The following is an 11,959-nucleotide window of genomic DNA, read 5'->3' as shown; positions in this document are numbered from 1 at the left end:
TCAGCTGCCTAATTTTTTGTACTGACGTCGGCCGCGACGGAACGACGTGAGTTTCTTCCTCGTCAGAGACGGGGTGCAGGGCTGTTGCCGGCGAACATGAGATCAGAGGGTTTAGAGGAATGGCCTTGGGCGACGGCGGCACGACGGTGTGCTGCGGCCGAGGGGAGGTCGGCGACGGCGGCACAGCGGTGTGCTGCGGCAGGAAGCCAAGTGCTTGTCGGAGCAGGAGTGCGGGGGCTCTGGGGAGGAGGCACGTGGTGGCGAGCCCGAGCGGCAACCCCCGCCGCACCACGCCGCGACGGAAGGACGTGAGTGAGTGAAAGACAGACGTGGTGACAGAGCCCACCCATCCATCCCCTCTTCCCATGCCTGCCGCATGGTTGGGCGCATCCGATCAGAGTGGGAGTCAGATCACAGTCATACCAATGGTCTGCTCTTCCGTCCCCATCACTCGGTCGCGCACGCACGTTGCTTTGCTGGTCGTCTCGTTTGAATGAATTCTGAACGGGGAACGGGAATCCGAGGCGAACAATCCCCAGCAGCAGGGCAGGCGGGTGCGTTGAACCAATTCGCGCTACGGTATCCTATGCTGCTCTGCTCCTTCAAGATACGATACGCTTTCTTTGTTCGTTTTCGCTCCGTCGGCCACCCACCAAATCCGAGAAAACAAACACTACTCCCGCTAGGATGTAGCACTATCTGTTGAGACTAACAGACCGGCGAAAAACCCTTTTTTTTTTAAAAAAGACTAGCGGAAATATGTTTAAGCGGATTCGTTAATAAATCTCAAAACAACCCACGACTGTTTTTTAAATACCCGATCAACTACTGTATGATATATACGCTTTCTTCGTTTCGTACGATATATACTGTACGATATATATATAAATAAAATTTCTAGTAGAACAATCATATATATATATATATATCATCAATGTCTCACAAACCACCATATTAATTCACACATACACACATGTATAGCTATATACAATTTCTCCTACATATGCATGTTGCCTTCGGAGTCAGTGGCATTAGCCTAATTGGTGCTTTCGGAGCACGATGAAAATTGGAAATGGTTCATGACCTGGTCGATGGGGGCGGTAGCGGGTAATAGTATTCTCCCTTCGGATTTATGACCTGATCGAGCAAAAATCCCGCTATTTCCTCTTGAAGTGCTTCTACGCGCTCCGTTTCTAGGAGCTTGTCCCGCACCTCTTTGAACTGTTAAGAAGGAGATCAATATGCATGTGTATTAGTTGTGTGACTAGATATCGATGATGGTGTAAAAATTGTGAATAGTGTTCTGACAAGCGTACACATTCCTGTCTTTGAGATCTGCTCCTTTCGGACGCCATCGTGCGAACGTTCTCGCAAACGCAGAATGCACACAGATCAGTCCCCTGCGCCTGCTTCAGGTCCTTTATTACGAGAATGAAATTTAATTTGATCAGATAATAATTAATCAAGCATGATAATTAAAGAGATGGTAGCTAGCTAGCTAGCTAGTACTACTTAATTACTTACCTTGGGTTGAAACCATTTCAGTTGTCGTTTCCATTCGCCTTCTGTGACGCTGATGAACCTTGCTCAAGCCCTGCCCGCCGACAAAGAAAATGAATAAAGGGGTTATTAAATAGTTCATATCATGAAATGACGAACTAAATAGGCCGAGATATATAGTTAATAATGATTGAAATTACCTGTTGACTATCCCAAACAAGATGTTATAGTCACTATTTGCTTTGAGTAGTGAGTCTAGTATTTCAACTGTTCCGGCGTCAACTTTAATGATACACAAGATCCAGTGAAATCTGCATGCACACACGTTTGCATGTCTTAATTAAGCAAAAACATGTAGCTAGCTAGTAGGCAAAAACAGAGAATTTGTAGTACAAGAAAGACTAGCAAAAACAGAGAATTGTATATAGCGAAAAACCCTTTTTTTAAAAAAGACTAGCGGAAATATGTTTAAGCAGATTCGTTAATAAATCTCAAACAACCCACGACTGTTTTTTAAATACCCGATCAACTATAACAGTCTGATTTTACGCTGGTGCGTTGAATCAATTCCCGCTACAGTATCCTATGCTGCTGCTCCTTCCTTGATACTGTACGATATATACGCTTTCTTCGTTTCGTACGATATATACTGTACGATATATATATAAATAAAATTTCTAGTAGAACCAATCATATATATATATATATATCATCAATGTCTCACAAACCACCATATTAATTCACACATACACACATGTATAGCTATATACAATTTTTCCTACATATGCATGTTGCCTTCGGAGCCAGTGGCATTGGTCTAATTGGTGCCTTCGGAGCACGATGAAAATTGGAAATGGTTCATGACCTGGTCGATGGGGGCGGTAGCAGGTAATAGTATTCTCCCTTCGGATTTATGACCTGATCGAGCAAAAATCCCGCTATTTCCTCTTGAAGTGCTTCTACGCGCTCCGTTTTTAGGAGCTTGTCCCGCACCTCTTTGAACTGTTAAGAAGGAGATCAATATGCATGTGTATTAGTTGTGTGACTAGATATCGATAATGGTGTAAAAATTGTGAATAGTGTTCTGACAAGCGTACACATTCCTGTCTTTGAGATCTGCTCTTTTCGGACGCCATCGTGCGAACGTTCTCGCAAACGCAGAATGCACACAGATCAGTCCCCTGCGCCTGCTTCAGGTCCTTTATTACGAGAATGGAATTTAATTTGATCAGATAATAATTAATCAAGCATGATAATTAAAGAGATGGCAGCTAGCTAGCTAGCTAGTACTACTTAATTACTTACCTTGGGTCGAAACCATTTCAGTTGTCGTTTCCATTCGCCTTCCGTGACGCTGATGAACCTTGCTCAAGCCCTGCCCACCGACAAAGAAAATGAATAAAGGGGTTATTAAATAGTTCATATCATGAAATGACGAACTAAATAGGTCGAGATATATAGTTAATAATGATTGAAATTACCTGTTGACTATCCCAAACAAGATGTTATAGTCACTATTTGCTTTGAGTAGTGAGTCTAGTATTTCAACTGTTCCGACGTCAACTTTAATGATACACAAGATCCAGTGAAATCTGCATGCACACACGTTTGCATGTCTTAATTAAGCAAAAACATGTAGCTAGCTAGTAGGCAAAAACAGAGAATTTGTAGTACAAGAAAGTGTGACTCACTGGAAGTTGTAAGGAAGTAGTATATCTTCATTGTATTTGAGGCGCTTCAAGAACTCTAGCATGCTGTCCTCTACCTGCTTTTCATGATGCTTGTTTATTTTCCATGTGTTTTCATTAATGGTGTTTGGGTCAATGAACCCAATGCCATAGCGTCCACCTTTTCACATTTCATACATCTTCATCCTGCATAATACCACAGAAAAGAATATAGTGAGGATAATTACAGGTAATGATTGATCAAAAGGATCACTACAGCTAGCTTGAGACTTAAATTACAGAAAGAAATCACTTACAGACAATAGCAACTGACAATAGATTTGTCGAGTGCGTCTTGATTGTATAACTGAAATAGTTTAGAATACTCAACGGTCACAGGTTTCTGATGGTAGTAATGATCCTTCTTGACTTGCACCATGAGGGACTCTCGATCGGATCTCTTGGTAATGTCCATGTACCATTGATGCAATTCATACATTCTCGTTGGGAGCTTCTTGACCTCTTCTGGCTTGACCAAAGGTTGGCCCCGGGCATATTTCTGTTTTATTTCCTCCTCTATAAGAACAGGCATGTCCTCGATCTCGAGGAGTTGTCCAACAGTGATGTTGAGAGTTTCAGCCTGCATTATATGCTCCTGGGTTATTACCACATCGCCCACCTCAGGAACTAAACTGTTTGCCCACAATAATATTGGGCGCGCATACTGTCACGTGTTGTTGGCGGCACAACAAGCGGGGGGATCGATTGCGCCGCCTGTTCTCCCAGCTGGGCAACGGTTTTCCCGCATTTTTTGACAGCTGCTTGTTGTTTGCTCGAGCTCGAGCTCGCCTCCTTCTGTAGACGTTGTCGATGTAACTTCCTGATGTGGCGCTCATAGTCTGTGTCAGCAGGCTTAGGAGCTGGTGGTTGAGCCATACGAATAAAGTGGTCAACTACTTCCACAGGCACTTTCTCCCTTGGCGGCGGTGGCGGTTTCGGTCCAAAATGGGCGTCGACTTCTGCCCGCACTATGGCATTGGTTTGCTCCTCGGTCCTGTCGTAAGCCCTCTCAGGAAGAGGAGTAGTGAGGTTTGGACCATATTTATATCGCTTGCCTCCGCCTGTACTTCCTGTACTATGACCTCGACTTGTACCGCTACGCACCATAGCTGCGGGGTGTCTCTTCTGCGATTGCTGAGGCGGCGGAGACGGCTGACGGGGCTGAGTTGGACGAGAAGGAGTGGCCTGAAGTTGTGCCGGACTTGGAGGAGGAGTGGCCTGAGGTTGTGCCGGACTTGGAGGAGGAGTGGACGTCTGACGCGTTGGTGGACTTGGAGGAGCGGGAGTCTGCTGACTCGGTGGCGGACTTCGACGAGGAGTCGGGTGACGCGGTGTCGGTGGCCTTCGAAAGATGATGCAATCCTTTCTCCATAGGATGATACGATGTTTGGCATCTCCGAGTGTGTGCTCCTCGTCACCTCCAGGAATGTCAAGCTCTAGCCCCGAATATTGGTCCACCACCTCATCAACCACGACACGAGCATAGCCTGCTGGAATCGGGTTGCATCGGGGGAATTTGTATAAGCAACGCCGTCCGCCACCTTCAAGGATATGTTCTTAATTTTGAAGTGTAGCTCGCAGTTAGTGTTCTCCGCGATATCATCCATGGGGTATCTATCCAGCATTGCGTCAAATGGGGCGGAACCCACGCTGCTTCTCGGCATGGATGGGGCGGTGGTATCCAATGCTGGATCATCCGCTAGTTGCTGCAGCTGCTGAGACCCCCTTTGCTGGCTAAGTGAGTCGATCTGCTCCTGCTGCCGCTGGAATTTGACTACCAAGTCCGCGTGCGCTGATTCTAGGCCTTGAAGGCGTTCATAGTCCAGCTTCCTCTTCTCCTCCTCCATCTTCCTCTGCTTCTCCTCCGCAATCTTCCTTCTCGCACGGTTTCTGTAGTCGGCGTTCCAGTCCGAAAACCCCTCATACCACGGAATAACGCCCTTGCCTCGTGTTCTTCCCGGGTGTTCAGGATTTCCCAGGGCACGCGTAAGCTCGTCGTTCTCTCTGTTGGGCTGGAACACCCCCGTTCGAGCCTCTTCTATTGCAACAAGTATATTATCGTCGGCTCCATGCCTTCGTCGAAACTTTGCATGTCTTCGGGTCCAACTCCCCCCATGCGCATAGAACCAAGTCCTGCACCTGGGGGGCCAGCTCTTAGTAACCGGAGTGACACCTGCATCCTCCATCTCTTTCTCAGACTTATCCCACTTAGGCATTGCCACCGCGTAGCCACCTGGCCCCAGCTTATGGAACTTATCCTTTTTTCAGCATTCTTCTTGTTTATTCTCGACCGTTCCTTAGCTAATTCTGAATCCTTGAATTTCACGAAATCGTCCCAATGAGCACTTTGATTCTCCAGTGTTCCCTTGAATACTGGAGTCTTCCTTCCTCCCTTGACGTACTTGTCCCATTCACGATTCTTGTGGTTCTTGAATGCAACCGCCATCTTCCTAAGAGCAGCGTCCTTGACTTTCTGCACATCTGCTTCTGTGAAATGATCTGGTAGGGTGAAATGTTCCATGAGAGTATCCCAAAGCAGACTTTTTTGTCTGTCGTCGACAAAAGTAAGATCTGGACGTGGCTTTGCTGGCTCTCTCCATTCTTGAAGGGAGATCGGGAGTTGGTCCTTCACAAGAACTCCGCACTGACGAACGAACTTGTCCGCAATCTTCTTAGGCGCTAATGGTTTGCCATTAGGTCTGATTGCCTCGATATTATACTTTACGCCCTCCTTCAACTTTTTGTTCGGGCCTCGTTTCGTCCTGTTGCCTGAAGATTTGCTCGATCCGGATGGCTGAAAGAAGAAAGATCGATTCGTTAATATATCTTCAACTCATTTAAAACATGTGATGATCACCAGATGCCTGCTTATATAAATATATATACCTCGCCGGTCTTTATTGTTTCAGGATCAACATGTTCTTCATCATCGTCGTTCATGACTTCATCAATTCGGTCGTCGCGATCGAATATCATATCACCCTCTCTGGTGTTGTTTAGAAATTCGGAGCCATCATAATCTTCTTCATTCTGATCATCATCTCGCCCGCGTATGATATCGAACATGGTCTGTTCTCCCTCTCTGTCGGTATTGTCCGCCATAGCTTTTATTTAACTATGCCAAAAGAAATATAAAACAATTTAGTATTCAAATTACATCGTCTCGAATAATAGATATAATCTTGAATACACCGTCTCGAATAATAGATATAGTCTCGAATACATCGTCTCGAATAATAGATATAATCTCGAATACATCGTCTCGAATAATATATAATATTGAATAGTACATCACTGGCTAGGTAGCTAATTAAAGATCGAATACTACAGAAGAATCTAGGACACTCGCGGTTTCTGCGGCGCGGGCGGTGGACACCCAAATAGAAGGAACCCTCACAGGATCATAGCTGAAGTGAGATCCCTGAAGAAACTGCCAGGTATTGGAGATGTTGGGGAACGTAGCAGAAATTCAAAATTTTCCTACGTGTCACCAAGATCTATCTATGGAGAGACCAGCAACGAGGGGAAGGAGAGTGCATCTACATACCCTTGTAGATCGCTAAGCGGAAGCGTTCAAGAGAACGGGGTTGATGGAGTCGTACTCGTCGTGATCCAAATCACCGATGAACCTAGTGCCGAACGGACGGCACCTCCGCGTTCAACACACGTACAGCCCGGGGACGTCTCCTCCTTCTTGATCCAGCAAGGGGAGAGGAGAAGTTGAGGAAGACTCCATCCAGCAGCAGCACAACGGCGTGGTGGTGGTGGAGGAGCGTGGCTATCCTGCAGGGCTTCGCCAAGTACCGCGGGAGAGGAGGAAGGAGAGATGCAGGGCTGCGTCATATAGAGGAGAGAAACTCGCGTGTTATGAGCAGCCCAAACCTCAACTATATATAGGGGAAGGGGAGGGGCTGTGCCCCCTTTAGGGTTTACACCCCTAGGGGTAGCGGCCAGCCTAGATCCCATCTAAGGGGGGCGGCCAAGGGGGAGGGGGAGAGGGAGGCGCACCAGGATGGGCCTTAGGGCCCATCTGCCCTAGGGTTTGCCCCCTTCTCCTCTCCCTTGCGCCTTGGGCCCTTGTGGGGGGGCGCACCAGCCCACCTGGGGCTGGTCCCCTTCCACACTTGGCCCATGAAGCCCTCCGGGGCTGGTGGCCCCACTTGGTGGACCCCCGGGACCCTCCCGGTGGTCCCGGTACGTTACCGATAAACCCCGAAACTTTTTCGGTGACCAAAACAGGACTTCCCATATATAAATCTTTACCTCCGGACCATTCCGGAACTCCTCGTGACGTCCGGGATCTCATCCGGGACTCCGAACAACATTCGGTAACCACATACAAATTTCTTTTATAACCCTAGCGTCATCGAACCTTAAGTGTGTAGACCCTACGGGTTCGGGAGACATGCAGACATGACCGAGATGTTCTCCGGTCAATAACCAACAGCGGGATCTGGATACCCATGTTGGCTCCCACATGTTCCACGATGATCTCATCAGATGAACCACGATGTCAAGGACTTAATCAATCCCGTATACAATTCCCTTTGTCTATAGGTACGATACTTGCCCGAGATTCGATCGTCGGTATCCCGATACCTTGTTCAATCTCGTTACCGGCAAGTCTCTTTACTCATTCCGTAACACATCATCCCGTGATCAACTCCTTGATCACATTGTGCACATTATGATGATGTCCTACCGAGTGGGCCCAGAGACACCTCTCCGTCACACGGAGTGACAAATCCCAGTCTCGATTCGTGCCAACCCAACAGACACTTTCGGAGATACCCGTAGTGTACCTTTATAGCCACCCAGTTACATTGTGACGTTTGGCACACCCAAAGCACTCCTACGGTATCCGGGAGTTGCACAATCTCATGGTCTAAGGAAATGATACTTGACATTAGAAAAGCTTTAGCATACAAACTACACGATCTAGTGCTATGCTTAGGATTGGGTCTTGTCCATCACATCATTCTCCTAATGGTGTGATCCCGTTATCAATGACATCCAATGTCCATGGTCAGGAAACCGTAACCATCTATTGATCAACGAGCTAGTCAATTAGAGGCTTACTAGGGACATGGTGTTGTCTATGTATCCACACATGTATCTGAGTTTCCTATCAATACAATTCTAGCATGGATAATAAACGATTATCATGAACAAGGAAATATAATAATAATCAATTTATTATTGCCTCTAGGGCATATTTCCAACAGGAGAACCTGCCGCCCTCTAACGCAACCATGTAGCGATGGACGTGATCGTCCTCCTCCCTGACACGGCGACATACCACCTCCGGCGGGGCCGGCTCCCTCCGCATCGAAACTGGCCCACGCGAACCCAGTCCGTGTAATTGCTACCATCATCTTTCAACTTTGCTTTCTCAAGGAACGCATTAAAATTCAACGGAACAACAGCACGAGCCATCTATCTACAATCAACATAAGCAAGCAAGATACTATCAGGTACTAAGTTCATGATAAGTTTAAGTTCAATTAATCAAATTACTTAAGAACTCCCACTTAGATAGACATCCCTCTAATCCTCTAAGTGATCACGTGATCCAAATCAACTAAACCATAACCGATCATCACGTGAGATGGAGTAGTTTTCAATGGTGAACATCGTTATGTTGATCATATCTACTATATGATTCACGCTCGACCTTTCGGTCTTTGTGTTCCGAGGCCATATCTGCATATGCTAGGCTCGTCAAGTTTAACCTGAGTATTCTGTGTGTGCAAAACTGGCTTGCACCCGTTGTAGATGGACGTAGAGCTTATCATACCCGATCATCACGTGGTGTCTGGGCACGACGAACTTTGGCAATGGTGCATACTCAGGGAGAACACTTCTTGATAATTTAGTGAGAGATCATCTTATAATGCTACCGTCAATCAAAGCAATATAAGATGCATAAAAAGATAAACATCACATGCAATCAATATAAGTGATATGATATGGCCATCATCATCTTGTGCTTGTGATCTCCATCTCCGGAGCACCGTCATGATCACCATCGTCACCGGCGCGACCCCTTGATCTCCATCGTAGCATCATTGTCGTCTCGCCAATCTTATGCTTCCACGACTATCGCTACCGCTTAGTGATAAAGTAAAGCATTACATCGCGATTGCATTGCATACAATAAAGCGACAACCATATGGCTCCTGCCAGTTGCCGATAGCTCGGTTACAAAACATGATCATCTCATACAATAAAATTCATCATCATGCCTTGACCATATCACATCACAACATGCCCTGCAAAAACAAGTTAGACGTCCTCTACTTTGTTGTTGCAAGTTTTACGTGACTGCTACGGGCTTAAGCAAGAACCAATCTCACCTACGCATCAAAACCACAACGATAGTATGTCAAATAGACTCTGTTTTAACCTTCGCAAGGACCGGGCGTAGCCACACTTGGTTCAACTAAAGTTGGAGAGACTGTCGCCTGCAAGCCACCTATGTGCAAAGCACGTCGGGAGAACCGGTCTCGCGTAAGCGTACGCGTAATGTCGGTCCGGGTCGTCTCGTCCAACAATACCGCCGAACCAAAGTATGACATGCTGGTAGGCAGTATGACTTATATCGCCCACAACTCACTTGTGTTCTACTCGTGCATATAACATCAAACCATAAAACCTAGGCTCGGATGCCACTGTTGGGGAACGCGGTAATTTCAAAATTTTCCTACGCACACGCAAGATCATGGTGATGCATAGCAACGAGAGGGGAGAGTGTTGTCTACGTACCCACGCAGACCGACTGCGGAAGCGTTGACGCAACGTAGAGGAAGTAGTCGTACGTCTTCCCGATCCGACCGATCCAAGCACCGTTACTCCGGCACCTCCGAGTTCTTAGCACACGTACAGCTCGATGACGATCCCCGGGCTCCGATCCAGCAAAGCGTCGGGGAGGAGTTCCGTCAGCACGACGGCGTGGTGACGATCTTGATGTTCTACTGTCGCAGGGCTTCGCCTAAGCATCGCTACAATATGATCGAGGTGGAATATGGTGGCAGGGGGCACCGCACACGGCTAAGGAACGATCTCAAGGATCAACTTGTGTGTCTAGAGGTGCCCCCTGCCTCCGTATATAAAGGAGCCAAGGGGGAGGGGGCCGCCGGCCAGGAGGAGGGCGCAGGAGGAGTCCTACTCCTACCGGGAGTAGGACCCCCCCCCCAATCCTAGTTGGACTAGGATTCCCCGAGGGGGAAAGAGAGAGAGGGGGGTCGGCCACCTCTCCTAGTCCTAATAGGACTAGGGAAAGGGGGAGGCGCGCGGACACCTTGGGCTGCCCCTTTATCCTTTCCACTAAAGCCCATCAAGGCCCATATGGCTCCCGGGGGGTTCCGGTAACCTCCCGGTACTCCGGTAAAATCCCGATTTCACCCGAAACACTTCCGATGTCCAAATATAGGCTTCCAATATATCAATCTTTATGTCTCGGCCATTTCGAGACTCCTCGTCATGTCCGTGATCACATTCGGGACTCCGAACTAACTTCGGTACATCAAAATGCATAAACTCATAATAACTGTCATCGTAACGTTAAGCGTGCGGACCCTACGGTTCGAGAATAATGCAGACATGACTGAGACACATCTCCGGTCAATAACCAATAGCGGGACCTGGATGCCCATATTGGCTCCTACATATTCAACGAAGATCTTTATCGGTCAGACCGCATAACAACATACGTTGTTCCCTTTGTCATCGGTATGTTACTAGCCCGAGATTCGATCGTCGGTATCCAATACCTAGTTCAATCTCGTTACCGGCAAGTCTCTTTACTCGTTCCGTAATACATCATTTCGCAACTAACTCATTAGTTGCAATGCTTGCAAGGCTTATGTGATGTGCATTACCGAGAGGGCCCAGAGATACCTCTCCGACAATCGGAATGACAAATCCTAATCTCGAAATACGCCAACCCAACATCTACCTTTGGAGACACCTGTAGAGCTCCTTTATAATCACCCAGTTACGTTGTGACGTTTGGTAGCACACAAAGTGTTCCTCCGGTAAACGGGAGTTGCACAATCTCATAGTCATAGGAACATGTATAAGTCATGAAGAAAGCAATAGCAACATACTAAACGATTGGTTGCTAAGCTAATGAAATAGGTCATGTCAATCAGATCATTCAACTAATGATGTGACCTCGTTAATCAAATAACAACACCTTGTTCATGGTTAGGAAACATAACCATCTTTGATTAACGAGCTAGTCAAGTAGAGGCATACTAGTGACACTAAGTTTGTCTATGTATTCACACATGTATTATGTTTCCGGTTAATACAATTCTAGCATGAATAATAAACATGTATCATGATATAAGGAAATAAATAATAACTTTATTATTGCCTCTAGGGCATATTTCCTTCAATATACGCTTTCTTCGTTTCGTCCGCCGGCTATCCATCCACCAAAGCCGGGAACCAACAAATACGATCCATGTATCCTCTGTTTCGAGACTAATACTAACTGACTAGCCCAAAACCCTTTAAAGAAACAAGCTACCGAAAACCTTCCTTGATATTGTACGATATATACGCTTTCTTCGTTTCGTCCGCCGGCTATCCATCCACCAAAGCCGGGAACCAACAAATACAATCCATGTATCCTCTGTTTCGAAACTAATACTTACTAACTAGCCCAAAACCCTTTAAAGAAACAAGCTACCGAAAACCTTCCTTGATACTGTACGATATATACG

This window comes from Triticum aestivum, chromosome 5A, assembly GCF_018294505.1.
Source record: "Triticum aestivum cultivar Chinese Spring chromosome 5A, IWGSC CS RefSeq v2.1, whole genome shotgun sequence".
NCBI classification, from domain to species: domain Eukaryota; kingdom Viridiplantae; phylum Streptophyta; class Magnoliopsida; order Poales; family Poaceae; genus Triticum; species Triticum aestivum.
This window is presented reverse-complemented; position numbering follows the sequence as displayed.